Source organism: Mustela nivalis (assembly GCF_964662115.1).
Source record: "Mustela nivalis genome assembly, chromosome: 16".
Classification (NCBI taxonomy): domain Eukaryota; kingdom Metazoa; phylum Chordata; class Mammalia; order Carnivora; family Mustelidae; genus Mustela; species Mustela nivalis.
In genome coordinates, this window is record NC_139035.1 from 1241076 (window position 1) to 1255668 (window position 14593).

The 14593-nt window shown below is 46.0% G+C and overlaps 1 protein-coding gene across 1 annotated transcript in view; it reads right to left on the minus strand.

Moving 5' to 3' along the window:
- Window positions 1-14593, minus strand: part of DPT (dermatopontin) — a 350410-nt gene that overhangs the window by 325122 nt on the left and 10695 nt on the right. Inside the window, exon 3 of the mRNA XM_082702819.1 lies at window positions 5621-5745. The gene's annotated coding sequence lies outside the window, so the exon portion shown is untranslated. The remainder of the gene's footprint in view (window positions 1-5620; window positions 5746-14593) is intronic.

The following is a 14593-nucleotide window of genomic DNA, read 5'->3' on the forward strand; positions in this document are numbered from 1 at the left end:
TACTATTTCATGGGCACTAGGCTTTCATGGAAATTTGCACTTAGGAAGAGAATTGGGTAAATCTAATGGCCAACAAGCATAAAAATTAGTCAACCTCCCTGGTAATCAAGTTACTGGAAGTCATTTTTAAAAATATTTATTTATTTGAGAAAGAAAATGCATGGGAGGTAGGTTGGAGGAGAGAGAAGGGAGGAGTCTTAAGCAGACTCTATGTTGGGCTCAGAGCCCAATGCAGGGCTTGATTTAAAGACCCTGAAATCATGCCCTGAGCTGAAACCAAGAGTCAGATGCTTAACAGACTGTGCCACTCAGGTGCCCTAAATGTGGTATCATTTTTAAAGATAATTTAAAGCCACAATGATATCCCACCAAACACACAGTAGAATGCCTAAAGTTTAAAAGATTTAAAGTAACAAATACTGAAAAGGAATTGGAATCAGCAGGACTCTGACAAGTGTGCAATTTGGTATGACCATTTCAGAAAACATTTTAGCAGTTTCATAGGAAGTTAAAATGAACATCTACTCTATGACCTAGCAATTCTCCTCCTAGCTATTTAACCAGGAAAAAGAAATATATTTGTCTACAAAAAAAAGCCTTGTATAAGAATGTCCACAGCAGCTTTGCAGATAAGCAAAGACTGGAAACAAGCCAGATGTTCATGAACACGAGAATGAACTAACAAGCTGTGATAGAAAACATTGGGAAAGTACTCAGCAATAAAAAGGTAAAAAACTACAGATATCTGAAACAACCTGGGTAAGTTTCAAAAATATTATACTTCATTTATATGACATTCTAGAAATCGACAGTGATGAAAATCAAATCAGTATTTGCTTTTGGTGGGGGCAGTGATTAAAGAAAGTTGACTGGGAAAGGGCACAAGGAAGATTTCTGGGATGACTGAAATGCTCTGCCTCTTGATATGCAAAATCGACTGATCGTAGGTATACCTAGAGTGTAGCCATTTCACTGCATTCGATGATACCTCAATAAGAAAAGCAAACTTCCAAAGATTCCAAGGGAAATGTGGGGAGATAGAAATGCTCTAAAACTGGATGGTGGTGGTGGTTGCATAACTACAGATTTACTTAAAACAGTTGAACTGTTCACTTACAATGAGTGAATTCTATGTCAATTATATCTCAATAAACTGCTAGTAGGAAAAAGAATGCATTTGATATGGAACCGAAAGTACTGTCTAAGGCAAGAAGACAAGGAAAGGAAATGGCAGGTGTACGGATTTGGACGGAAGAAGTAAACTGGTCTTTGTTGGCAGACAACACGGTCATCTACGTAGACAATCCAAATGCACCAATGACAACAACGAAAACAAAAATGGGAACCAAAAAGTGATTATAGCAAGATCATAGGACACAAGATTAATACACGAAGGTCAATCACTTTCCTATATACCTGCAAAGAAAAAGTGAAATTTGAAATAAAAAACATGATACCATTTTCCCCTAAGTTCAGGAACAAGACAAGGATGTACACTTTCACACTTTTATTCAACATAGTACTAGAAGTCCTAGACTCAGTGATTAGACAAAATAAAGAAATAAAGGCATCCAAATAAGTAAGGAAAAAGTAAAACTCTCAGTATTTGCAGATGACATGATACTATATGTAGAAAACCCTACAGACTCCACCAAAAAAATTCTAGAACGGATAAATGAATTCAGTAAAGCCGCAGGGTACAAAATCAATGTACAGAAATCTTTTGCAGTCCCATACCCTAATAACGAAGCAAGAGAGAGAGAAATTAAGAAAAACAATCCCATTTACAACTGCATCAAGAGCAATAACGTATCTAGGAACAAACTTAACTGAAGAGGCGAAAGTCTTTACTCTGAAAACTATAAAACACTGATGAAAGAAATTCAAGACAATGCAAAGAAATGAAAAGATACTCCATGCACATGGACTGGAAGAACAAATATTATTAAAATGTCTATACTACTCAAGGCAATCTACAGTTTTAATATGATCCCCATAAAGATACCAATAGCATTTTCCACAGAACTAGAACAAACAATCCTAAAATTAGCATGGCTCCACAGAGGAACTCGAAGAGTCAACCAATCTTGAAAAAGAAAAACAGAACTAGAGGTAATACAATTCCAGATTTCAAACTATATGACAAAGTGGTAATAATCAAAATAGTATGGTGCTGGCACAAAAATAGAAACATAGATCAAGGGAACAGATTAGAAAACCCAGAAATAAAGCTACAAATATATGACCAATTAATTTCTGAGAAAGGAAGAATTAATACACAGTGGGAAAAAGACAGTCCCTTCAACAAATGGCGCTGGGAAACTTGGACAGCCACATGCAACACAATGAAATTGGAGCACTTTCTTTCACCACACACAAAAATGGATTAAAGACCTAAATGTGAGACCTAAAACCATCAAACTCCTTGAAGAGAGAACAGGCAACAATTGCTTTGACATTTGTCATAAAGACATTTTGTCTTTATATATCTCCTGAGGCAAAGGGAAAAAAAAAAACCAACACCACAATACCATTTGCATTACCACCCTCCAAAATGAAATACTTAGGTCTGACTCTTAAAAAATGTGTACGAGATGTGTATGAGGAAATCCACAAAACTTTGATGACAGTAATGAAAGAAGAATGAAACAGTTGAAATCAATATTGTCAAAATATCAATTCTCCCCAGCTTCGTCTGTAGATCCGATGCAATCTCAAAATCCCAGCAAGTTATTTTGCAGACATTGACAATGATTCTAAAGTTTATATCAAAAAAGCTCATAATAGCCAACACAATGTTGAAGGAAAAAAAGGAATTTGGATTCCCATAATGCTATGGGATGCCTTCAATTCCTAATATACTATAATAATCAAGACAATGTGATATTAATAAAAGAAGAGAAAATAGATCTGTTAATTGGACAGGGTAGAAATAGGCACACACAGTAACAGTCAACTGGTCTTTGACAAAGAAGCAAAGACAAAGCGATTTGAGCAAAGACAGTCTTTTTAACTCACAGTACTGGAACTGAACATTCATATGCAAAACAACAAATCCAGACACAGATCTTACACCCTTCCCAAAAATTAACTCAGATTAGATCAGAGACTTACATGGAAACCAGCAAACTATCAAGCTCCTAGAAAACCATGTAGGAGAAGACCTAAGATGGCGCAGGGCTTAGAGATGACTTTTTAGATACAGCACCAAAGGCACAACCATGAAAGTAAAAGCTGACAAGCTGAGCCGCATTCAAATGAAAAATGTCTGCTCTTCAAAAGATACTGTCAAGGAATGAGATGACAAGCCACAGACTGAGAGAAAATATTTGCAAAAGACACATGTGACAAAGAATTATTATACAAAATATACAAAGAATTTTTAAAACTCAACAACAATAAAACCCCAAACAACCCAAATAAAACAATGGGCCAAGACCTTAACAGACACCTCACCAGAAAATAGGCCTATGAAAATATATGTCATGTCGTCTGTCATCCTGGAAATACAGAGTAAAATAACAATCAGGTGTCACTACACACCTATCAGAGTGGCCAAATTCCAGAACACTGACCACACCGAGAGCTGGCAAGGACGTGAAGCAACAGACACTCCCATTCACTGCAGCTGGGAATCGAAGTAGCACAGCGCCTGCAGAAGACAGCTTGACCGTGTCTTACAAAACTTACACCTATTTAAGTATACTTGTACTTAAACTTATTCTTACCACATGACCTGGCAGTGGAGCTCCTTGGTATTTACCCAAAGGAACTGAAAACTTACATCCACACAAAACCCTGCACGCACAGACTTGACAGCAGCTTTCTCCGTAATGGCCAGCACTTGGAAGCAAACCCAGATGGACAAATAAACAGTGAGGCATCCAGACAATGGAACAGTATTCAGGGCAAAAAAGAAATGAACTATTAAGCCAAGAAGAGACATACAAAAACCACAAGTGTACATTACTAAGTGAAAGAAGCCAGTCTGAAAAGGCCTCCTACTGTGTGATTTCAATTATATGACATTCTGGAAAAGGAGAAACTAACGAGACAGTGAAGAGATCCAGGAGTTGGTGGAGGAAAGGAGGTGCGAGAAGAGATTAACAGGCACAGCACAGGACTTCAGGGTAGTGAGAACACGCTGTCTGATACTACATGACGGAGACATGCCATTATCTACCTGTCCAAACCCACAGAACCCACAGATCCCACAGTGCACCCCAAGGAAAGCTAGGGACTGGGAGCGGCTGTGATGTGTCAGTACAGTTTCAGCGGCTGTAACACACCTAGCACTCTGCAGGGAGATGGGCATGCCTGGGGGCAGAGAGCGTGCAGGAATCTCTGTACCTTCCTCTTACTTGTGCTACGAACCGAAAACTCCTCTCAAAATAATGTCTTCAAAAATAACGGGCATGGGGCGCCTGGCTGGCTCAGTTGCTTGAGAATCCAACTCTTGATTTTGGCTGGGGTCATGATCTCAGGGATCCAGCCCTGCGTGGGGCTCTGTGCTCACTGGGGAGTCTGCTTGAGATTCTCTCTTTCCCTCTCCCTCTGGCCCTCCCTAGCCCCATGCCGTCGCGCTCTCTCTCTGAAATAAATATATATATATTTTTTAAATGGGCATGGTTACTGGAGTGCAAGGGAAAAAAATAACTCACAGATAGGGGTACCACTTTTCTTCAGGGCAGTTTGAAGATGTATATCAAGAGCCTTAAAGTAAGAGCCCTCTGTCCGAGCAATTCCACTTCAGAAATCTGTCTCCATAATGAAGGACATGAACAAAGATGTTGTCTTAAAGATGTGTATTGACAGGGAGAGGGGGGCAGGGTGATGGACACTGGGGAGGGCACGTGCTGTGGTGAGTGCTGTGAAGTGTGGAAACCTGGCGATTCACAGACCTGTACCCCTGGGGCTAATAATACATTATATGTTTATAAAAAATTAAAAATTTAAAGAAGGCGTATATTGAGCCACAGTATCACCTATAGTAGATAAAAATCAGGAGCACTTACCACTTAGCCTATTAACGAAATAAATGTGCATGAACAGTAGCCATTATAAAAATGTTGCAAATTAATATTTATCAGCATGGAAAGCTGTTCACAACACACTAGCAGAAAAAAACAGGTTGGAGAAAATGTGCAAAAAATAGCATAATTAGGATACTAATAGAATGCTAGAGTGATTTTAGTGTTATGTAGCAGTATTATTATAGAGAGTTCAATTAAGGTACTTACCTCTGGGTGGGGGAAACTATGGAGGTAAACAACAATTTTTTCATAACAGTTAAATGTGCCTTTAACAGAAGAAACATATATATATATTTTTCAAAATCTTTAAAATGACTTAATAATGGGGGAAGACAGGGAGGGTGAAGACAATAGTACATCTGTGATAACTAGGAGGTTCTAAGCGAGCTTGGTGGGTGTTACTTTATGCGATAGATGTGTACAAATCAAGCTGCATTCTCCGTTATGCTAATGGAAGAAAAATCTGAAAGCATAAAGAAGCACTTAATCATGTGAGTAACTATTGCCTCATGTTTCTGTCTTAGAAGTTCATATGATTTTAACTTTCAGATTTGCTTAAAGCAGAAACCACCCAAATCATTACTTACCCTTTTGTCATATCCTGGTCCAACGGTTCATCTCAATCATTTCAAGAGAGCCCTAGGGGTGGGCTGTGTTTCCGCTCCCCCGGCTGGCAGGGTGCGACCACTTCCTCAGCCATTCTGGGGACAGCCTGAAAGGGCAGAATTCACATGCTGATAGATTTCGGCTGGCTTCTGGAATAAGTGAAACTCGGGCCCATAAGCCGTCAGTGTTAGCCTCTAACGTGCTCTGATCGGGAAAGACCGCGATCTCCAGGTAGAGAAAAACAAAGAAGCAGGCCCACGTGAAGAAGCATTGACCACAGAACATTCCTGGCAACACGTGGGTAAAACGTCGCAAGTGCACCCATCTCCAGAATGCTCCTGCTGTAGGGATGGGTCACCTCGGCCCGGCACTGTCCCCACCTAAAGAAAGAGCGACTGGGTAACTTGCCCAAAGTCACATCCAAACTCAGCAGTGAGACTCTGGTTAGGATCCTCTGCTTCCCAAAGCGCCAGCGGCTCCGCTAAGCACAGCAGACCGTGCGGCGGGATGGAAACGTAGTGTTTACCAGCCTCGCAGGCAGGAAACCTGGTTTCCAAGTCGGCTTTGTCGCTTCGTTGGCCACGGGATCCTGGGCACGCGCCTACCCTTTCGGGGACCGCGCCTGTCTGCCTACACCCTGAGGTTCTGCTAGAAGACATTCCGCGGCTCTGCAGATCAAAGAGCCTGCAGTTTCTAAGGAGCCCATCCCTTCCCCCGCCGCGTCCCTGTGGGGTTAGTCCTCGCGGCATTCTGGCCCCTCCGGCCTCCTTCGGTCCACTGTTCCCTTGGGCACACCTGACCTGGGACCTCCAAGCAACGCAAGGTCAGAAGGAAGTCCCGTGAGCTTCGGAACATTTCTCATGCTGCTGTGACTACTTTAGCTAGAGTCATGTTGTTGTTGTTTTTTCTGCCTCAAGAGGGTAACGAGGCACACACGCATCGGTAGACAGAGCACCACTGAATGCACTCTGCAAACAGAAGTTTAATTTCCTTTAAACAGACGCCAGGCGCCTGCACATGCACGGAGTCAGGAAGAGCGATCTCCTGCCTCTCCCAGGGGAAGGGGCGGCCCGGGTCCTCAGCCCGCGAGGAGGAAGAGCGGGTTCTGCCACATTCAGCTAAGCCAAACGGCAACCCACATGAGAGGAGAGGCAGCAGAGAACTAGGCTGTTATCAATCAATTTTCAACTTCACTTAACTTTATTGGCATGACAAGGTAGACACATGCCAAAGTCAATACAGAAGATCTGTGTGCCTAAGGCAGGCTTCGGTGCTAATGGAGCTTTTAGTGCCAGACACTGTCCTCGGAAGGTTTCCCAACATCCTCCTTTGTCTCCGGTGGCCACATGTTGTGGCTGTGATCTTGCTCCTGAAGGTCACAAGATTAAACTAGCTTTGGGCACTGAAACCAAACGAAGGGTCTTCTCTCCTGAAACCTTTTACACTACTGAAACCCCTTGTGAACTTATGTTTTTATCTAACATGGACTACACAATAATAAAAATAAACAAGTATTTTCATAGAGGATATTGTTAACATTTTTCACTTCCTAGGCAGGTTTTTAAAGTAAAACTTATCACTAAGAAAACTACCTAAAATTTCCTTATCAAAAATTCTTGCTATAATGTTTACATTTCTAGTGGACATATAATTAAGTTGTTAACATCTAGGGATATTTTTTAGAGATTTATTTACTTATTTGAGAGAGAGAGAGAAAGGGCATGAGCAGGGGGAGGGGCAGAGGGAGAGGAGAAAGCAGACTCCCTGCTGAGCACAGAGCCCAAATATCTAGGATCCTTGTGCAAAGTTCCTCCATCCAGAGGAGAGATGGGAAATTACTTTTTTCTGGTTGAATGATTTTTTTTCATAATCTTAGTGGCACAGATACGTGCGATATTATATCCACCAGGAGCCCAGCCCAAGCTGTCAGGCCAAGAAGCACTCACAGGCAATAGATAAAATCAATCATGAACAGATCATGACTCTGGCCAGCAAGTATGTGATAATGGATAAGCTTAATGTTTAAACAAATATTTGTTTTCAAGGAGGCAAAAGGTGAACATATAACATATGTTTCAGATATAATACAGATATGGCATTTTCAGATACAACACAGGTGTGGCCTAAGCCTGCAATTTGGAGCACATGACCCATACACCAGACACCTTCACCTGGTAGCAGCGTGCATGAATTATAGAAGTGCTATTTCTTGCAAGCCTCCCATATTAAATAATTGACTAAATAAATACAATCGTACCTGTAAAATCTAGAATATTGAAGCTGTCAGGAACCCACTGAATCAGTTAGTGTAATTGCTCTCATTTTACAAAAACTGGCATCCAGATGTTTTGGTTTCCTGTTTGCTTAAGGGCAACATTCCACAACTAACACGATACTGGAATTCAGGTGTCTCAACTCTCAGAGCAGTGAATGTTCCACTACGTAAGGACCCTACTGCACACTTGGATTCTGTACTTTGCCCTCGACATGTTCATAAAAGTGAAAACTCACGTCTATAAAGAGGCCAATGTCCATCAACAATAAATAAACCAATAAATATTATCCTATTTTCCATGTCTAGCAATTCACTTGTTCATTTCACTGTTCTTCTAAGTAAAGGCATTGGTTGGTTGGTTGGGTTAGTTGGTTAAAGATACTGAAAACCAAGGAGTAATCAAAGCCTTCTTCATTCTGTAGGTTTAATAAGCATTTGCAAAGGAAGGTCACCATTATCACTAATACAATCACAATATCAGGTATATGAGAAAGAAGATATACATATATGTGTGTATCATACATATGATATACATGTGTGTCACTTATGTGGCCAAACAGGAAGTAGATGCCACATATATGACATGTTATGTGTGTATGTGTGTGTATATACATACACCCCTTCTTGTCTTCGAAACATGTAAGCAGTTGTTTAAAAATTACCTTTATCAGGGGTGCCTGGGTGGCTCAGGGGGTTAAAGCCTCTGCCTTCCGCTCGGGTCATCTCAGGGTCCTGGGATCGAGTCCTGCATCGGGCTCTCTGCTCCGCGGGGAGCCTGCTTCCCCTTCTCTCTGCCTGCCTCTCTGCCTACTTGTGATCTGTCTGTCAAATAGATAAATAAGATCTTTTTAAAAAATTACCTTTATCAAAGTGTATCTGCGTGGCTACTGGGAGTAGAATAGTGGGACGGACCCATTAGAGAACCCACAACTCTCAACTTCTCTTTCCCCTCAGTCAAAGGCCTTGGGGAATTAACAAGATTCCTGAGTCAGGACCCCAAGTATTTCTCTGCACTCCAGGTGTGGTATGTTTGCGACCCTCACCGGTTTTAAAGATATTAATTAAGGGACTGGGAGGATGTCACAGACTGGGATGAGCCAGCCCGGCTCTCTGTCTACAAAGCGCTAGCAGCTGTTCTCCAGAAGAGTAGCACACCATGCTTTGATCAGGGAAATTAAAATATTCTCCCAAGATACTCTATTTGTATAACATTTTCCAAATTGAATTCCGGTTGCAGAAATATTTTTGGCAAGTAAACAGCAGGGGGCCGAGAGCCTGGTCTGTGCCAGCTTTGCTGAACTCCGACAGCCAGGATGGAAAGTCTGGGCTAGAGGAGGCTATGCCGGTGCTGGGGGGCCCGAGCCCATGTGAGGAGAGGGAATGCTCGCTGGGCAACAGGTCTTTCACCACGAGCACCTCCTGTCTGCTCTCCAGACTCCAAGGATAGAGCGTGGCTCCACGGAGAGGTACCGTTAAGTCAGAGACGGTGAGGTGAGGAGGAGGAACCAGGATTGGGGGCCCAGAGAATGTGAGGGAGCGGCAGTGGGGACGGGACCCTGGGCCTTCTGGAGGCTCCGCTGGGGTCCACACTGGAGCCAGCCCGGACCACAGCTATCTCCTGGTGTTGCTACGGTCTGGCCCATCACTCATGGCGAGGTCCTGGCGTTCCACCGAACAGAAACAATTTCACATGACGGCAGAGCTCTCCGTGACTCTGATGGAGCAAGGCCCAAACAAGAGGGCTCTGGGGCCATGTCTGAACCAACCAGAATGTGAGCATTGTCCCAGCCCCCCAGTGAGCTACACCCCTCTCTGGACGAACAGGAATGACTGCTGTTTCTCCACTGATTGCGTCTTCAGCCTCGTTCAGGGAGCCTCCCCAGCATAGCATTATCTCCACTTCCTGCCAGCAACCGATTCAGAGCAAAGTCTGCTGCTTTGAGCTCTGCCCCAAAGCAGCTGACAAGGGCAAGCCCAAGCGCTTCCTAAGTGCTTTCTAGCACCTTCTGGCCCAAGCACCCTGCAGTCGCCCACAGTGCACGAGCTCTTTCTGTGCAGCTGGCAATAAATGCAACTTGTTCAGGTACAGGTGTGTCCCCGCCTGCCTGCGACACCCGCCTGCGACTCAACGGCCAAGTGACAGCCATGTCTGCCCTGTGCCAAGCAGTGTGCTGGCTTTTGGGCTCACAGCTCAGAACAAAACAGTGTGTCCTGTCCTACACGGACCGCCCACAGCCTGATGGGGGATGCAAGGAGCAGAACCACCTCAGGAGTCATGACCAAATGAAATGCAACAGGCTACCCGAGAGATGACCCTGACTGCGCCGTGATGCAGAGACTCTGAAGAACGGAGAACCCTGTCGAGATCAAATGTGCTAGTAGCAAGCAGATGAATCTCACAGACCTCAACGTGCCATCAAGGGTGAGCTACTTGCAAACGTATTTACAAATGTTAAGGCGTCAAGGAAAGGCAAGGTCCAGTCAAGCGGTCTCCAAGAACAGGAGCCGCAGACTTCCTTGAGGGAACAAAGACTTCGACCAAACGGCAGGGGACTTGGGAGAGTCACCTCGTTAGCGTGAAAGTCTGTGACTTTGTACCCGATCCCGGTCCCCAGCCGGCCGCCGTCTTGGCCAGCACCCCATCGTGAGCCGTGCGGCGGATGTCTCCCTGGATTGGATGTGTTTCTTCCCACCAGGGGGACTGAGCGCTAACTACAAAAAGATCTCAGAGGCCGAACCATAGGCTTTCTAATTTTACATCAATGATTATAAATTGTGCGTGTTTGCCGTTTGGGGTCTTACGTTTTGAGGGAACTGGGCCGATCAGAGTGGGAGCCTTGTAATGCCAATTTAAAACCTGACTGAGTAATTAATGTGGAGTTTTTACGATTTTAAGTGGAATTCTTACTAAGTTTATTGGAAGGTGTAGGAGAACTCTTGGACCTTGTATTTATAAATTTGAGGGCCTATATATGTGTAAGCATCGACGTACTCTAGAAAGCTTCGTTTGTTAATTCAAACACATATGTGCATGCATGTGTTTTATATGCACGTTCGTGCATGTGTGAGTGTGAATAAAATTTTTAATTATGGCTTAATATATTTGGAAGTAATTAACTCACTTTATGCATGGGCCCATGCTCGGCCAGACTAAGAAAATAATTCCGTCTCTAAGCTGAACTAAAACAAGCGTTTTTCTAATTTCAGCTTTAATAAGGGGATTATGAATTTTTAATCCAAAAAGCAAACCTTTGAATAATGTTTTCTGTGCCTAAAAGACAGCTAGACCAAAGACAGCTACCTAGAAACTCATGTGAACACAAGCAAATGCCGAAAGTGCTGGCGTGGGAAGGAGAAACGCTGCCCAGGAACAAGCAGGGGGCCCGTCGGACCTGCGGCGGAGGACCCTTCCGGAGGAGGCACAGGTAAGCCAAGAAGGTGTGAAGACGGAGGGAGGGCGGGCGGAGCCAAGCACGTTGGCTCGTTTGCATACAGGAGGCAGACCAGCACAAAGCTAGGGGCCCAGCCAAGGAGCGAACAGATCCCGATCCCTCCCCTCCTGGAGAAGCCCGTAGGTAAGAGGGAGCTCCTGACTCTTGGGAGAATAGAAAGAAATTCCTGGCACAGCAGCTTATCCCTGGTGAGTGGGAGGGCCGTCCCGCTCATTCCCGGCGGGCGGACCCGGTGGGCACAGGTGCACGCAAAATGCCTACCCTGGTGTTGGACACCAAGAGGTTCCCAGCAAAACACTTCTTTCTTCTTCATTTTTAAGTTCTTTTTGCTTTGGGGATCGGAAGCCTATTCGTATATCAAATATTTTAAACTTTCCTGAGGCTTAACCACTGGAATGACCGAACTCCCAACCCTTTCACCCAAGGGCCCCTGAAACCTGATCCAGGCTGTAAGCAAATAAGCAGCCCGACTTTTGCAGCAGGCTGAGGTTCTGGGCTGCAGAAACGGGCGTGATGGCTCGTGAAGGGCCCTGAAGACCCGCGGGGGACGGACCTTATCTCTCCGCAGCCAAGCTTCGGCTGAATCTTCTGCAGATCAGTTATCTTTTTAAAAGAGAAAATAGATCCTATTTTCTAAAGACCAAATGAGGAGTGAGGAGGTTGGGAGTGTCTGGGTCAGAAGGTCTGGGAGCGTAAAACGCAGGGACCATGTGTGGCGAATTCTGACGGAATTAGAACGAGAACAGAAGAGGCTCGGGATGACGGCTTGAGCCCCTGCAACCCGCCTGATTACACCGTGACAGAGGCCGTGGCTTACCCAAACAAAGTGCTTTATAAGGAGAACGGCAGGTCTGGAATTTACAGAACCCATTTTCAGTTTCATCGGCTGCAGCCTTCAAATAGCTCTACCCCGCCTCTCGTGTCTAATGGAACAGCTGTGCCTCTCGGGGAAAAGGATTGAGAAGTGCTCCCTCCAAAGATCCTCGGGACACCATGCAATGGGTTTAAAGAACCGTTTCCATCAGCGTGGGCAGACGCTCTGCATGTGTGTGCGACGTTCGTCCGAGGTTATCAGGACATCGCAGCCTCTCGCTCCCGCCAATGCCATGTGGGACGGTCTGGTGGCTGCATGAATGTTATCTTCACATCTCCGTAGAATAGAAGAATTGCCCCTGTGTTTCATGTCAACAATGGTCGAGCCAAGCTGCCTTTGACGTCCCCGGAGTTATCTGATCACCCAGACGACACTGAACAGCGCTAGACCACAGGCAGTCGGCCGCGCGGCCCTAACATCTGCCCAAGGCCGGCAGCAAGGGTTCCAGGGGTTCTAAGAGCCACCAGCTCGGTCCAGTCCAGCACCTGTCACTGGCTTACCATGCCACCCTGGGTCACTGACTTCCCCATTCAGTGCCGTCTGTGAACGTGCATCAGAGCCCGCCGTGTCCTGCCCCTCCTCCGGCCTCTCTCGCTCCTACGCTCCTCCTCCCTCCCCCCATCTTCTCCTCCTGCTCCTTCTTCTCACTCGTCCTCGCTCCCTCCCTCCCTCTCATAAAAGAAGATAATATGTCTGGAAGGTGCTTTGAGCTCCTTGGAGATAGAGGGTCTATAAATGTGAGCTGTTACACTGTTACCATGGAGACGCTCACAGAACGCTGCGCTCCACGGCTGCGTTTGCTGGGCAGAATTCTGGCCTCCTCGCCCGCTGGCGTCTTGAGGCTGTTAGACAGTCAATGATTTCACAAAGCAGCGCAACCAGGTAGGGGTGGGGACCGAGAGGAGAGCTTGTCTGTAACTCAGCGGCTCTCCATGTCCGTCCCGAACAATCGTGCTTCCATCTGCTGGAGCAGAGGATCACGCGGTTCCCGCGGGAGTCGCTCTTCACGCCGCCGCGGACAGGGAGAGGCGCGCCACCCAACAAAGGACGCTGATCTACAGCAAGGTTCAGGCAAGGAAGAATGCCAATGACCTTCAGAAATGACCCGACATCCGTTTCTGAAATCTGCTCTCACTCCTGACTCCGCTAACCTCAGACCCATGGCTAGCAAAGTGTCGGGGTGAAGAGTGCACATTCCGGCCAGTCCATGGCCTTCTAGAAAGCAGGAGCTGTGCCTTCTGCATTTCGGCCTCTGCGAGGCCTAGTACAGGACCTGGCACACAGCAGGTGTGGAGATTTGTGAAAAAGAGAGAAGTGGCTGCAGCTTCTGTTACACGCGAGCGGACAGTGCTATTGAGTAAGCCGCATGCCGTCAGCACTGGCTGGGACTCCAGTCCCAGGGTCTGCTTTCTGGCCCCCACCCCCGCCCCCATCCGTGCGGCAGTGAGGCACAGCAGTCCTGCTTTCCTGGATGGTCCTGGGAAAGTCACTCTACGGCTCAAAGCCTGATACGGGACAGTAGCGTACCCTCACTGCTAACCAAACAGCGGCGAAAGGTCCCGCTGCAAAGGTAAGGAGTGGAAGCCGCAGGAAAGGTCGCTGTTCGTTGCAGGCAATGCTGTGACCTCCAGGCGCGCGTTCCAGGCCTCAGATGAGCAAAGGCAAGGAAATCGGAACGGGCTTTCCAGTCAAACCAGTCAAAGAATTCAGCGGCTGAGCCCTGCCCCTTCCCACCTTCCCTGAGCCGCAGGACTCCCATCTGTAGGGTTCGAGTAACAGCACTTACCTCATGGGTTCGAGGTGTCGGTTTAAAGAAGGAAGTAGGCAGACCTGTAGCCCTGTGGCTGGCACCCGTCAATGATGAACACACGTTCATTCCATTCTACTAGTTTGGCCGTACGCATGGAGAGAGCCGACGGCTCTGAATAATGCATTGGCTAGTTTATTCCAAAGGCCAGGCAGATGTTTCAGATTCCCCCATGATGGGGCACGTGGTGGCCCCACCTTTGGGCAGGGGGTGTGGGGAACTTCAGGGCCAAGAGAAAATGCGCAGGTGCACATAGAGAGCCAAGCAGAGGAGCTGCATAGCTTACAGGGCCCACTGCAGATTGAAAACGCTGGGCCGGGGCGCCTGGGTGGCTCAGTGGATTAAGCCGCTGCCTTCGGCTCAGGTCATGATCTCAGGGTCCTGGGATCGGGTCCCGCATCGAGCTCTCTGCTCGGCAGGGAGCTTGCTTCCCTCTCTCTCTCTCTCTGGCTGCCTCTCTGTCTACTTGTGATTTCTCTCTGTCAAATAAATAAATCTTTAAAAAAAAAAAAAAAAAAAAAAACGCTGGGCCACTTGTGTATAAAT